The sequence below is a fragment of the Anas acuta genome, chromosome 2, assembly GCF_963932015.1.
Source record: "Anas acuta chromosome 2, bAnaAcu1.1, whole genome shotgun sequence".
In the NCBI taxonomy this organism is placed as follows: Eukaryota; Metazoa; Chordata; class Aves; order Anseriformes; family Anatidae; genus Anas; species Anas acuta.
This window is the reverse complement of record NC_088980.1, coordinates 127,215,376-127,229,793: the sequence shown is the minus strand read 5'-3', so window position 1 is coordinate 127,229,793 and position 14,418 is coordinate 127,215,376. Positions and strand designations below refer to the sequence as shown.

General features: G+C 34.7%; 1 protein-coding gene across 1 annotated transcript in view; it reads left to right on the top strand.

Annotated features, from left to right (window-relative positions):
* The window catches only part of PEX2 (peroxisomal biogenesis factor 2), a 55,163-nt gene extending 43,534 nt beyond the window's left edge, over positions 1-11,629 (top strand). Inside the window, exon 5 of the transcript XR_011093066.1 lies at positions 11,337-11,629. The gene's annotated coding sequence lies outside the window, so the exon portion shown is untranslated. The remainder of the gene's footprint in view (positions 1-11,336) is intronic.
* The last annotated feature ends 2,789 nt before the right edge of the window (positions 11,630-14,418 follow it).

The following is a 14,418-nucleotide window of genomic DNA, read 5'->3' as shown; positions in this document are numbered from 1 at the left end:
TTATATTGATAATGTACATATAATAGTATATAATAATAATAATAATAATAATAATAATAATAATAATAATAATGATAATAATGATAATAATAATAATAATAATAATAATAATAATAATAATAATAATAATGTATACATTCCTTTTAAAAATATATCGGGATTAATTCAAGACTGGTCAAACCATTCCATTTATTATTCAGTTGTAACAACGATGACTTTGTGCTATTTAGCTGGAATCCACAAGATTTATCTGGAAATCAGAAAAAACAGGATCAAGTTGGTGGAAACTATTTTGGTACATTATTTCTAAATGTAAATTTTATAAGAGATGGACACCTAAAAATATCATGAATAATTATGCTATATCCATGCATTGCTCGATTCACTTCTACTTGTATACATATTGATACAGCTGACCTGCTATAAGCTGCCAGTCATTATTGCTCTTAGGTGATTTTAACCTGGCTTACTTATCTGAACAAGAAGGTTGATTTTGAACAATGAATTTTTGAAAAAAAAAAACAAAAAAAACAAAAAAAAAACCTATTGATATATTTTGTTTCGTTTGTTAAGTTACTTACTGACTTTTTTATCAATCAACTCCTGATATACAAGCTCTAATTCATCTAATATATGCATAAAATGCCACATATGTTCACCTTATACACAATTTTATACACAGATATCTGCATATCTAAGATTGCTTCCCTATTTCTTGTAGTATTAGCTTACAAAACTAAATCTTTCTAACAAGAGACTAGCAGATCCCAGGGCCTTTTTAAAAATGATAACCATACTTTTTTTTTTTTTCTTTCTCTTCTTTTAACGTAGTTGACAGTCAGATCAATGATTCAAAATGTTTTGTCTGAATGAAAATGATTAGTCTTTTTATCTTTAAAAGTGTTTGCACCTTTGAAATCTGCCATACACCTCCTTATTTTTTGAATTATTGCATTTACCTGAAAGAGTATATAACAATTTCATTTGTTTGTCTTATGAAGTACTATACTACATGAGTAGAAAAATCCCAGTGACCCTGAATATTCTCAAGACTATTTCATATTATGGCCATGTTCTGATTTCATTTACTCTGTCTTCCACCCAAAGAAGGTGCCCACCAAGGGATTAAATTGAGAAAGAAACCTCCATCACTCCAATGAAAAACAATGTTAACATATATCCCATGTTTTTTTGGCAAGAGAAAGCAAACAGTTTGCTATCTATTTTAAATATCTGCATTAAAGTGTTACATACAAGATAGTCTGTCATGACTTCTGTTCAAAATAAGCATTTCTGAATTATTTTAAATTTAGTTCCATTATTTCTTATACCAGTAGAATTCCAGCTTATTTATTAAAACCTTAGGGCCCATCATATGATAGGTTGCAATCAATAAAAGTTGTGCCAACTCATGTTATTCTGCATGTCAAGTCATATTGCTACAGCTCAGTCTGTAGGAGACTACAAAGCACTACCTTGTTTGCAGTGTTCTTTTCGACCTGCTTTTAACTGACTCAGGAATTGTTTCACATAACTATAGCAATGAAACAAACAAACAAACAAACAAAAAACATATCTAACAAAAGACATATCCAACAAAAGAAATTTCAATTTCTATCAAAAGACAAAAACAGGCTAACAAAGCAATGCACCAACTGTTACTGCATTGTTTCAGATAAATTATGCAAACCAAATAAATTACCTTCTGGTAAGAAACTTGCATGAGCTCTCAGTCATATCAGCTTGCTGCCAAACCTGACTAATTTAAGCAAAAAAAACAACCAACCAATCAATCCACAAACTATATTTGACATTGTCAGATCATCTCCAATGCTACAGGGTTCATCTACATTAGTTTGGTGTATGTATTTTAAGTAACAATCTAGATTTTATTTATAAGATTTTTTATTTTTTTTTTACATTGAGTAAGTTAGGGGAGAGAGGGCCTTTTTGAAGGAAAAGATATAAGAAACAGAATGAAGAACAATGTGGTAAGTTTTATGGTAGAAACTCACAAGGGACTGATGAAGCCAAGATAAGTACTGTCCATAGTACAGTACAGTACAGAAGCCAATTCTATGACTCTTCAGGGATCAGCTGTTTAAAGCTGGTTTTGTTAATCTAATATATATTTACATATATCCAGAGACAGGAAAGGATTTCTGTTGCCATTTGGTTTTTGACAACTGGTCTGCTATTTAGTTCTCATACATTCCTTCATTAGTGTCTTGGACTTTGCAGGAAAAGAAGACAAGACACTAGGAATGTGGTTTAACTAGGCCGTGACTTCATAAATAACACATCTGGGAACCATCTGGCAATGAGTCGTCCAGTGCAGGTCATACTTCCTTAGTAATCCATACCACGTGGTGGCAAACTGCCATCAGCCCTCCACCCTGCTAACATGGCCTTAGCATTACTCCTGAGATCCATGGACCTCTTTCCCCCAGAAGAAGACTGAAAACAGAAAAAGGAGGCTGCCTCATAAGTCTAATGTAGCCCCAACCTTTTCTCCAGTCTTCTGTTCCCTTCTCAATTCTAATTACACTTTATCATAAAGTGGAATCCTTAATGGAGTCCACTCCATTGGACATTTGCTATAGTAAGGTATCAAATTTTCTACCCTAACCAGATTCTCACATTGTTAATAGTTACTTCTATTAGAGTAGCAAACATCATAAAATCTTTCAAGACAGAAAATTTGAACAGAACATACTATTAAATTTAATACACACTCCAGACGAACAATTAGCTGATTTTTTTTTCTTTTCTTTTCAGATAATTTATAAGTCAGTTAAATTGCTCCTGTGACCACCTAAACCTTCTGGTGTGGTGTCCTGAAATCTTAGTCATTCATTGTAATATGAGCTGCCTGTACTTATGACCTCTCATCCTAATCTCAAATCTGCCATTATTTTATCTCCATTGGTTTTATCATGATTTATCTTGATCCATTCACATGGCTTCTCCCTCATCCTGAATGAATCAGAGCTATCTTCTGACCCCATGCTATGCCTCTTCAGTTGGGCTAATACCCACCCAAATGCTAACAGAACAACTTCCAGAAAAGCTAGCTTCTTGATGGAAGCCAAATGCAGATGGTTAGCCAGACAATATATTTACAGTCTGACACTTCATTCTGAAAAATAGGCTGAACATTAATATTACTGAAACTGTCCCATCCCTACTCATGTTTTGTTTCAAGTATTACCACTCACAGGCAGAGCCTTTTGGGTTTCCAGTCCCATGTCTTCTTTAGATGCTATCATTTTTATTTCACATGAAGAAGAACCAGTTTACTATAATGCCAGTAATATATATTCTTTGACATTAACATAAAGTTAAATATTCTTTCCAAATTAACTGCCTTTGATGGGAAGCAACAGTGGCAAAGCATCAATAGACATCTTTGTCATGTCTGAATAGTCTGAATAAGATCATATAACATTCTAATACATAAATTTACCTCATCACCCTCATCATTTTAATAATATTCTCTGAATAACAGGAACTATAAGATGCAAAGACAGTTTTTCCTCTTGTTTTTATTTTTTATTTTTTAATACTCTCTGTGTTGTAAATACTCAAGCCAAGTCTCTACCACAATTTTATTTTACCTGTTCTTGAGAAACTGCAGCTATCCTACACTCAGACCTATTTAATATTGGAATAGGCTCTTTATGGGCACCAGCAAATTCTCCATCTCCTTCCCTCTTAGACTGACTTGAAAAACATAAACTTTACGTTTCACTATTTTTCACTATTATTTGCAAATTGAATTAGTGCCACTTAAGTTTAGGGGAAACTTCATTTTTTCCATAACATATCAATCTACCTTAAATTGTTGCTATGGCTGATTCTAGTCTTACTCTTCAATTTAAATAATATATATATGTAAAAGAAAAAAAAAAAAAAGTCATGACCTCTCCAATACCATGTCCTCAGTTTCTTGGTTTGCTTCTGCAACTGGCCACTACTTGCAACACAGCTGATAAGAAAGTATCCATTTCAAAGCGATTTCCCAGAATATTAAAGATACCATATCTGTAGTTAATCTTTTTGAATACTGCAGTAATCTTAATGATTTTCACAATACTAACAGTTTTAGTCAGTATTTAATCTAATCTCCAACTGAACTAGCTTAAGGTAACAGTGAATAGAGAGGAAGACTTACTATTTTTCGTTTGCTGGCAGTATCCCAAAACTACTGATCAAAAGAATACGAGGGTAGCAAACTTTTGTCCTCTTATGAACACTTGCACTAAATAAAAATTATCTATGGTGGCTCATTTTATATAACCTTCATGAAGCCTTATGAAGCCTATGGACCTGGCTTCAGCCAGTCCACATACATCAATATATAGTCATAGTGCACTGAACAACCTATGCATCCTTTGGTTTGATCAGCAAAAAAATCCTGGAGCTTTCACTAAAAGGTTGAATTAGACAGAAATCTAATGCTAACATACTAAATTATCAGTATATGAACCCCGAGGTTAAAAAAAGGGGGGGGGGGGGGGGGAAGGGAAGGGAAGGGAAGGGAAGGGAAGGGAAGGGAAGGGAAGGGAAGGGAAGGGAAGGGAAGGGAAGGGAAGGGAAGGGAAGGGAAGGGAAGGGAAGGGAAGGGAAGGGAAGGGAAGGGAAGGGAAGGGAAGGGAAGGGAAGGGAAGGGAAGGGAAGGGAAGGGAAGGGAAGGGAAGGGAAGGGAAGGGAAGGGAAGGGAAGGGAAGGGAAGGGAAGGGAAGGGAAGGGAAGGGAAGGGAAGGGAAGGGAAGGGAAGGGAAGGGAAGGGAAGGGAAGGGAAGGGAAGGGAAAAAAAATGCATAGTACTGGCCCCTGGAAAATGGTAATGTGGGGCATGCCAAAGTTTCTGTTGCAGATTCTCCCGCTAGACAGCTTTCCATCCTGTGCAATGTTGTCCAGGTGATCCTGCTTGGCCGAGGGGTTGGACTAGATGATCTTCAGAGGTCCCTTCCAACCTCGGTCATTCTATTATTCTGTGATTCTGTGAAATGAAGAAATGAGGGTAGGCCCCTCACTTCATGGGCTCTCAAACAGTGTCTTGCTTGTATGAACAACAGATATCAGCACACCTCTAATTCTTTGGACACTCAGAAGTAGAAAAACATGATAAATGTTTCTGCCTTCTCAAAGTAGCTTGTTCTTAACACCAGGTGGTAATCATAGACAGGTACCAAGAGAAAGAGACCTATGGAGACATATATATATATATGTGTGTGTGTATATATATATATATACATATATGTATATATGTATATATACAGGACCTCCTCCAGAGAAACTGCTTGTGCTTGCTGGATGAAGAGGACCCAAGAAGCTGAACGTTCTGCTTCACCAGTTAGCTATAGCACCATCATCCTGTCTTCTCCAAGTCTGAGAAAAAGTTGAATGGCAATAGAGAAGGTGGCTTGCGAAGATATTTACACGAAGGGCAAAGACTCTGCTGGCCCAGAGAGTTTCCTCAGCAACTGAGGGTGTGGGTTGGGTTGTCCTAATGGTCAGTGCACAAGCTGGTTGCTACAATTAAAAATAATAATAATAATCTCTAGCCTTTGGGTTCAGAAATTTTCTCTTGAAAGAATCAAGAGCTTCATATAATCATATAATTCCCTAATTGCTACTGAGAGAACGTGCTTTGAGTTGCAAACTGATGAGAGGAGCAATAATTAAGAGGGTATACCAAGTACATCTGCCTTAAGCAAAAGTAATTTGCAATACTGAATTAATGTATTCTTTATCAGTGATATTTGGTGCCACATTTACTTCTGTTATTGTTTTGGGCATATTTATTTATTCTGACTGATTCTGTTTCCCTTGAGTGTGTTATTTCCCCAATCTCACTTTCTTTCTTTTTTTCTTTTTTTTTTTTTTTTTTTTTTTTTTTTTTTCCTGAATAAATGCAAAATTAAATATGCCAGGAGAATGGCTTTCTGTGATACCCTGCCCAAAATCAAAAGATGTTTTTTTATTGTTATTTACCAGAAAGTCATAAAATAGATACATATATTTTGACAGTCATCTGTTCTCTGGGATGCAAAATATTTTTAATCAATTTTACTTTAAAAAAGGTATCTATTTCTTCCTATTTTTATCTCTTTAAAGCTTTTGCTCCACTATTATTATAATACTTTAATATTTTTAATACTTATCTCATTATTTCAACAGATGTACCTATTATTTGGTCAATTTAATAGATTAGAAGGTAGCACTTCATGAAAACACCTTCCCAAAGATCTTCCTACCTCACAGACGGTGCCTCACAGAAGGTTAAATCTACAATGAGATTTGGGTGTTAAAATCTCATTGTAAAATCTACTACTGTAACATTTTTGGTATCCTACTTTCATCTCCATTTTCCCAGTGTGAGGCACAAGAGAGCTGGTTTCTTAGCAGTTGACTTAAAGCAACTAAAAGTGAGTGGACCATCCTCCAATTCAGCTAAGGATATATGCATGATGCCTACACCATGTCCCTCACAGGGACTTAACTCAATGTGAATTTAGATTGCAATTGCTTACTTCTATTCTGGAATCACATCTGGAAACCCCTTCCTGAATGAGACACCTATGCCAAGTCAATAATTTCCTGAAAAATAAAAATCTGTAGGGAGGTTTTATTTCCATTAAACCCAGCTGCCTAGTGGTTAAAGCATCTGACTACAAAAACTAGATGAAGGGACATAGGTGATCTATGCTTAATTATGTCCCCCCATGCCCTACTAAGACTGTTGGGCTATTACACTAGCCATGAAGATATAATATATTTTGGGGATAAAATTCTTAGTTGCTTTTAAAACATTTTTGTATAAACTACTTGCATATTCACTTGGAGCAAGAAGTAGGAGCTGGATTTCCCTTGTGAGTGATTTAACCACCAGGCATTCTAACTCTCTCTCTCGCCTAATGAATATTTCATATTTTATTCTGTGGAACAACATATTATGCAATCATTCAATTAAGCACTGTCTCATAATGCATATGCACAAGGTGTTATTCATGAATAACACCACTGAAGCTGAGAGGCTTGTTTTGTAAAATAAAAAATACTGTTCTTCATTATTAAGCACTACATCTTTATCGTTTTGCTGTTGAAAGCAGAGCTGATGTTTGGAAACAGAGCATCGAGCAGGTATTATTAAAAATATCACTAAACCCTAGTCAACTTCCAAACCAGCATGGAAAGATCTGGACAAATGATCCTTCTCCATCACCTGAGGTATCCACAGAATGAAGCACCTGTTCTAAAGGATCTTGTGAACACAAAGACAGCTTCAAAGGGAAGGAAGACAGGAAATAGTCCACAAAGCAGAAATACCAAATATTTGGCTATAGAAGCAGGCATCTTGTAAATGGAAGAGAGAGAAATAACAAAAGACAAAAAATGAACGAGGAAAAGGGGAACAAAGAAGAACAGAAATTTCAGGGCTGAGAGACTAACTACTTAGAAATACTTTTTCTCTCTTTCTCTTTCTTTCTCTTTCTCTTTCTCTTTCTCTTTCTCTTTCTCTTTCTCTTTCTCTTTCTCTTTCTCTTTCTCTTTCTCTTTCTCTTTCTCTTTCTCTTTCTCTTTCTCTTTCTCTTTCTCCTTCTCTTTCTCCTTCTCCTTCTCCTTCTCCTTCTCCTTCTCCTTCTCCTTCTCCTTCTCCTTCTCCTTCTCCTTCTCCTTCTCCTTCTCCTTCTCCTTCTCCTTCTCCTTCTCCTTCTCCTTCTCCTTCTCCTTCTCCTTCTCCTTCTCCTTCTCCTTCTCCTTCTCCTTCTCTTTCCTTCTCCTTCTCTTTCCTTCTCCTTCTCCTTCTCCTTCTCCTTCTCCTTCTCCTTCTCCTTCTCCTTCTCCTTCTCCTTCTCCTTCTCCTTCTCCTTCTCCTTCTCCTTCTCCTTCTCCTTCTCCTTCTCCTTCTCCTTCTCCTTCTCCTTCTCCTTCTCCTTCTCCTTCTCCTTCTCCTTCTCCTTCTCCTTCTCCTTCTCCTTCTCCTTCTCCTTCTCCTTCTTTTTATATAAAAAATATATATAAATATTCTTTAAATAAAAAAATAAAATAAATAAATATATATATATAAAAAAATATTCATTATTCAGTGAATAAAGAGAATTAAGAAGTTCATGACATTTTCTCATCCTCAGGGAAAAAAAAAAAAAAAAGGAAGGAGAAGAAGAAGAACTCAGTAAGATAGCTTATCTGAGAAGAATAGCTTGCCAATTTTCAGGAACGTATTTAGCCTGCTCCTCTTCCAGCTATAAGAGGTGAAGACTGGAAAGCCCTAAGAAGGAAAGATGGATAGTAAATTTACCTTAACAAGAATCAGAAGCAGAACATTTTTAGCAGTTATTGTATTAAAAAATGATGATATGAAATCAAGATCTCTGAATTTTACATTTTCATTCCCTTACCAATTAGTCATACTAATTTGCTTTTTTTCCAAGTTTGAAAGTATTCTAACCTTTTGTTGTCCTCCTTCAAAAATACTTTGCTATAAAAAGTTCATATTGATCCCAAGCATCAATCTTTGATGAGAGTTTGTACTTTGAGTTAGTTTGACGAAATTTTCTTTCCCAATTAAGTTATTCAAGGTCAAAGCTACTACTGTTCAAGCTACTCTCTCAAACATACAAAGCCATACTTTCAAGACTTGTGAATTTGGACTAGAGGTACTGTAATTCCACAAGCACTCAAATCTTTGTGAGTATTGCATTTCTATTGCATTTCATATTTGCAGAACCCCAATCTTTATGATTTTGGTCAGCATTTAATGAAAGTTTTGAAGAATATAGTATATTTTGAGAACATATTTTTGCCTTCAAATGTCAAATATGGAAAAAAAATATCTCATATTATCAGTGTCTATACAGAATCTATGAACACAACATTTCAGAGATGTACTCAAGACCATCACAAGTTTTATAGCACACTTCATAAGGTATGCTATTTAAGGGATCTAATTAGAATACTACACAAACTAACCAAAAATGATAAACTAACCCAGTACACTGAATCTGAGTCTGAATCTGTGGATTTTTATATCTGTGGATGTTTGTATCCACAGATGCAGGCATTTTATTTAGATGGGATTTACAGCTAAGTTTATCATGTCAAAGGAAGCCTTTTTCTCACTTCATTGATGAGGAACTTTTTCTCTGATCAGTCAGTAGTCAGGCCTCACATCTTCTGTATTATATTTCTGGCCAGCATTGCTATTTACTGAACATTGCTTTCTCAGGGAAACACTGTTCTTATTTATTGTGTAAGGATTGTGGGCATATGAGGCTGAGAAGTTCAGATATTGACTAAATGACAAGCAGTTTGGCACTGAAATTACATTAATAAATCTACTTATCTTTAAGAATATGGTTTTACATGAATTAGTCTCCTAAACTCAACACGGGCTCTTCACACAGACTGTGGGGCCTATTTCGTATTTATCTTCATAAAAGTATTCTATTTATAAGAATAAACAACAACAAAATGAGACATTCACAGAGTAATAATTATCATTTGCTTCCAGCATATGTATTTAAAAGCATTAGCATTCGCTCTTTTTTCTTCCAAAAAAATTAGTTAATTTTCAATAAATAATTTAATACTAGCCTTACTGTGTGTTTAATTGTAAATATTTTATACCATCTTTTTAATGGAAATATTTATCTCAATCTTCTTTTAATGTGATTTTGTGCTGTAAGAGTTGGGCAAATTAGTATTTTTGTATGTTCCTTTGTTCACCTTTGCAGTAGACACTGTTGTTTTGTTTTTGTTTTTGTTTTTTTTTGCTGTGTTGAATAACACAAGAACTGACACTTTTTCTGCTGCTTTTGGTGTATTAAGACCTGAAAAAAAAAAATCCCTAGCCAGTATTTTAACTAAATTTAATTCCCAAATAGCTTAAAAATACTGTAAACATTTGATCTTCCTTTGTTAGAATAGGAAAAACCTCTTCTCATTGTATCTCATCCTGTCACCACCACTCCTTGAGGTTAACATATTGTCTGTCTACTTTTAATAGAAACATTCTTCATGTATTCTAACAAATCGCGTATATCTGAATTCTACATACAAAGCTGTAATTCCATTGAGAGTTTGTAGTGACATTGATAAATGATGTCACCAGAACCCTTTGCTTGAATTACAATCTTAATTATGTACACCTGGGTTCTTATTATTCCTTATATTATTTCTGTCATAGCACTATCTTGTCCTATTCTTACTCTGATGCTAATTTGTTTTATCAGTAGCCTAGGCACTGCAGCTTAGCAAAGCCTGTCCACAGTGTTTAAAGTACTGTAAATTTCTTCCTTGTTTTTGATATTTTAAACACAGAGTGTAACAGTAAACAACAAATACATAGATACATACATACATATATATATATTTATTTTCAGGAAGCTCATGCAGATTGCACTTTTTTTTTTTTTTCTGTTTTGTTTTTACAAAAGAATTCACTTCTGTGGGACTGCTTGGCATTTATTACTCTACTTCTGTTTGTTTCACAACTCTCAAGAAAAGAGAAGCAAAAACATTTGTTTATTTATTTTTGTGCGGAGAGTAATATCCATATGCTTGAAGATGGGAATCATTGTGTATGTTAAGCCTGAGAATGGGATATGAAAGTTTCTTCTAGTTCTCATTCTACTTTTTGTTTGTTTGTTTTGGTTTTGGTTGGTTTTATTGTTATTGTTGTTTTTGTTTGCTTGTTTCCTATATTCACCTTATGAACCCACGCAGGATTAGTTTTGCCACAGGAAATATAAAATATTTTACTCTGAATGTATGTGTGTCCAGTGGAATCCATTTGAAAATGATCAATCAGACTATGACTTGCTTTGTACTGGAAGATTCTTGAACAGACAAGCTCACAACAAAGGTGATTAGAAACTCTGAAAACCACTTTATCTTCCTAACATTCAAAAAAGCATGAAGGAAGCTTAGGCTTTTAGGATATAACTTGCATCTGTTCACTATGCTTATTTAACTTGAAGAATGTATGTCCTATCTAGTACAATTCTCACAGCTGCACACTTGCAAAAATTTCAGAACTAATGTGTTAATTTTTAACTTGGTCTTTAGTTAGGCAAATATCTTGATGAGTTGCATCAGTTATGGTCTTCATAATCATATATCCCTCCTCTTTTTTATTATTATTTATTTATTTATTTATTTTGCTAAACTTTGTCTGCTTTCTGGCCATTGGCAGAATCTAAATTGTAACTGCTAGCAAAAAGGTACATTTCTGCTTGGTTTGTGGTCAGACTGACCAGGACTGAGTATAACACTTGTCTTCCTCCCCAACACTAATGAATGCACTGTCTCTGCTCTTTCTGCAACAGCAACCCACAGAACCCAGTAACAGGAGGCAAAATGCACTGAATTTTGGAGCTTTACTGGAAAATCAGGAGAAAGAGATCCAAAAGTGAGTGGAGAAAAGTCTGGACAACCATATCATAATTCTTGTGCCAAATGCATTGTAAATCACTATTTACTAACCTTTTCGTGTTTAGTGGAAAGACATAACATCTTTACAATGTTTATTTAGTTGTATATGAACAATCACATATGCTCAAATATACAGCTCAGAAACGATTCATTCTGGGCTCAACATTCTGTTATTAAAACTTTGTACTTACCTTATCTCTCTTGCCAGTTGCTACATTTTGTTTAAGATCTCAGTTCTTATTCACATTGCACATATGTCCAACTGAGTTTTTGAACTTTCCCAACATTGTTTTTCGAGCATAAGTCCTGTCCTAATAGCTCTTCCTATTCCTGACATATTATGTGAAGAGTCCTTCAGAAAACATTGAGTCCTTCTGCCATTCTCTAGGGTGACTGTAATTTTTTACTATTCCACAGACTTTAAAACACTAATTAGACTCTTATCAACTTATTGATTGTAATTCTGAACCTAGGGTATTTCTCAATAATTCCAGCCTATATCACTAATCATCTCCTTTTGGAAACCACACAGTCCATCACAATAGTCAAGAACATGAAAAACTGTAGAAAGGTAGCCAGCATGGTCAGGTGAAAGGAAATCTAAGACTGCTTTTACTTTACTAAACTGTGAAGCACTTGGGACTGACATCTCAAACAATTTCGGGTAAGTTTTTTCACACTGCTTATATGTTTACTGGGATGTGCTTTTCAGGTACTCTTGGCATCCAAAGCTTGCTTCAAATTCAGCCAAGGTTTGGTTTGCATATTAATTATTCTAAATGCATCAGAATACACCCACTTCCCATTCTGGTATCCCTTCCAACTTTGAGTGTGTAGGTTTTTTTATGTCATCACCAACAACATACAAGCATACCTTTTTTTCCTCCCTGTGTACATGTCCACGTGCACTCATAGAAGTGTGTGTGAACATGTGTGTATGTGTAGATGTTCTTTATGAACATCCTTTATTTTCTGGCATTCCAAGTCCTCAGACATGCATGTTCTTGTCCACTCTGAGAAATATGAGCCAAGTTAATGATGAAGTGAAGTACACAGACCATTATAAACTGTTGGAGGGATTTGAAAGTGAGCTCTTTCAGGTTTACTAATTTTATTTTTGTCTTTCTGTGATCCTCAGTTAAAAAAAAATAATGAGAAATTAGGGGGGAAAAAAGTATTTCTGAAAAGTTAATATACATATCCTACTAGGCAGATCCTAATCCACCCAAGTCTCCTTAGAAAGCAGTGAGCCAATAAATCTAAGTTAAATACTTGTAGTCCAAATGTTTAAAGCTCTACTGAATCAGAAGTGTTACAGATTCTTAGTGGTAACATACATTTTGACACGTGGTAAAAATTCTAGTAGAAAACTGAATAATTTTAGAGGGAAGAGGCAGGGTAACAGATTCCTGTGGCTGGGATCCAATTCTGATATTTTCCTCTTAATATATATATATATATTTATCTCTCTCTCTCTCTCTATATATATATATTTAATAAATATATATATTTAATAAATATATATATAGAGAGAGAGAGATAAATATATATTATATCTATACAATATATATATATATAAATCTATCTATAGAAATATATATATATTATATATTATTTTTTTTGGAGGGGGGGTTGGAAGAAGTTGCTATGTAACTGGAAACCTGATGCGACAACTTCCATATTATTTTAAAATAAATTTTAAAACAATGTTAAAATAATGTTTAGGGGTAATTCTTATAGAATAGGTATGGCCAGAGTAGTATTAAATGAAAATATCCCAGAACTGATTATTATTTTAGTTGTTTAAATGGAAGACAAAGCTCAAAATAATTTTTTTTCTCAAAGAATCTGCATGTCCTCCAGGAGTTAGAAATGTCATGCTATTCAGCTTGCTGTTTAAATCAGACACATAAATTTACTAGTGTTGTGCAGCTTTTTCCTCATTCTTTTATCTTTTGAGACATTCACTGACTGTTCTGCTCAGCCCAATTGTAAGTCTATTTATAACAGATCCTAATGAAGGTATAGAACTGACCAATACTTTTCTGTGCATTCCTGTCTTTACTTGAGAAGTGTTTTTTGTGTTTTGTTCCTTTAGTGTTAAAGTATTACAGATTATAAACAATAACAGGAACAGCTATAAGGGAAGAGTGATCCTGCATTCAAACATTTATGATCCATTTTTCAACATGGGATGCACATAAATATACTTTGGGTTAGATTCCAAGGTCAGTTAAACAACTATAAGTTAGATATACCTTCACTACAGTTAAGAGATTATTGATATACACTTGAATAACTAAATCAGATTTTTTACATTTTTTTCTCAAATAGTTTGATTCAAAACTTTCCTTCATTCATGACTAAGGCTTTTGGGGATGGGGGAATGTAATCTCAGAAGTTATGTGTTTTGTTGTTGTGGTGGTTTTGTTTGTTTGTTTAGCAAAAACTATAAAGTTATTAAAAATAAGTAAATCAGGAACAAAAGCTCTTCATCAGTTACTGTCTGGGAACACAGATTTTCCAACCTCCCTTTGAGATTCTAAAGTAAGCCAATAAATAGACAGAATACATTGATCAGTGGTCCTGCCCTGAGCATATCTGGGACATAGGCTCACTCACAGCTCATCAGTCAAAGCTGAGCTATGCTCAGTCATACCAGTTCTATTTGCACTTCACACTGGGAAACAAAGAATCACAAGCACCTTTGCACTCATGAAGGGATGGGAAGTGTACTCTAAGTAAATTTACTCAAAACGGGGTGAGAGGAAGACTTGGAAATGGGGTGAGAGGATGACTTGGAAAGCTTGTTTCTTCACTCCCTAGAAGTCTCATGCTTGACATTTTCTCCCATTGCTGCACAGAACACATCTTTCCTCAACATTCTCCCTCCTCCTTTTTATGATTTCCCCACCCTTGTGAGACACAAAAACAGAGAGCCTATCATTAATCTTCTTTCCCAAAGTGTTTAGGTCT